Source organism: Penaeus vannamei, chromosome 43 (genome assembly GCF_042767895.1).
Source record: "Penaeus vannamei isolate JL-2024 chromosome 43, ASM4276789v1, whole genome shotgun sequence".
NCBI lineage: Eukaryota > Metazoa > Arthropoda > Malacostraca > Decapoda > Penaeidae > Penaeus > Penaeus vannamei.
Genome location: NC_091591.1, coordinates 6,777,694 through 6,779,198, shown reverse-complemented (window position 1 = coordinate 6,779,198; position 1,505 = coordinate 6,777,694). Strand labels below are relative to the sequence as shown.

Sequence of the window (1,505 nt, the reverse complement as noted above, 5' to 3'; positions counted from 1 at the left end):
GATGAATAAAACCAAGTAATAAATTGAATTTCAGTTTTCTTCTTTTCTGGAAGAAATTATTGTGTGTTTGGGGGGGGGGGAAGAAAAGATTTTGTAGGGGTAGTGTGTGTGTGTGTGTGTGTGTGTGTGTGTGTGTGTGTGTGTGTGTGTGTGTGTGTGTGTGTGTGTGTGTGTGTGTGTGTGTGTGTGTGCGTGCGTGTATGGTTGTTTTTGTATGCGTGTGCACCCCCTTGTCGTGGAAATAATAAATGTGAAAAACTAACGGTATAACTATTCTAATGCAGTTGGAGAAAAGTTATGAGAACAATGATAATAATAATCATGAAAACGGTAATGATAATGATTGAATTAGCATAGGATTCTAATAGATTCGTGATGTGATGCTTTTATTAATGTGCCATTCTCTAAAATTTATGAAGTCGATTATCACCCCATTTCACATTAAAATAAAATGTCTTCAAGTCCTCAGTCACGTGGAATATATATTCAGATATTTTATAATATTATTTTTTTTTTATTTTCTCAGTATATTTGTGGAAAAATTACCTGACTAAAGTAGACGTAAGATTTTCGAACGAATGAACGAATTAATATACATTTGCTACTGAGTAATATGTGATATAGTATAATGCAGGAGTGTCAAACACGCGGCCCGAGACACATTTGTTACTTCAGTCTTACGGTCGGTCGTTTTACATGATCAGACTTACACTTTTTTCTATTGTGTTTTTGTAATTCTGTAATGAATGAATAATTAGCCTCTGAGATTATGATCACCATGAAGGAAAATAACACCATATACAATATTCATAGGATTAGCATCGATATTTAAAATCTGGTAAGTAATATAAACTTAAGGTACAAGTACAAATGATCAGTCTAAGCAACGTAATTCTATGAAACCAAGTATGAACCTTTGTTGGGCCGCAAGATGGTGCCTAAAGGGAAGTTGGTCCGCGAAGGGTGTTGAGTTTGGCATCCTAGGTGTAGAGAAATGATTTTTAAAAGTTGTGGTGTGCAGCGCTGCTGATGACGGTGCTAGTGATAGAATAGTTAGAAGTGAAATAATTATGTTGATATTTCCATTACCATTATGGCTATTATTTTTTATTATTATCATTATTACTATGACCATCATTAGTACTATGATTATCTGTTTTAAAATATATTTATTATGATTATAGTTTTTGTAATTATTACCTTTTATTATCATTATCAATATTATCATTATTATTGTTCTTGTTGTCATTATTATTATCATAATTGTTATCATTATCATTATCACAATTATAATCATAATGATTATTACTAGAATCAATATTATCCTTAACAGCATTAAGAGCATTTGTTATCACCATCATCATATTCACTATCATCGCCGTCGTTATCATAAACACCACCATTATTTATTTGTTATATATCATACACCTTAATCAACGTACTGTCATTTTTCCTTTGGGTTGCAATGATGAATAAAACCAAGTAATAGATAAAATTTCAGCTCT

At 31.8% G+C, this 1,505-nt stretch overlaps 1 protein-coding gene across 1 annotated transcript in view; it reads left to right on the top strand.

Moving 5' to 3' along the window:
- Positions 1-815: 815 nt before the first annotated feature.
- Positions 816-1,505, top strand: part of LOC113805602 (SET domain-containing protein SmydA-8) — a 21,117-nt gene continuing 20,427 nt past the window's right edge. The window contains exon 1 of the mRNA XM_070118939.1: positions 816-838. The gene's annotated coding sequence lies outside the window, so the exon portion shown is untranslated. The remainder of the gene's footprint in view (positions 839-1,505) is intronic.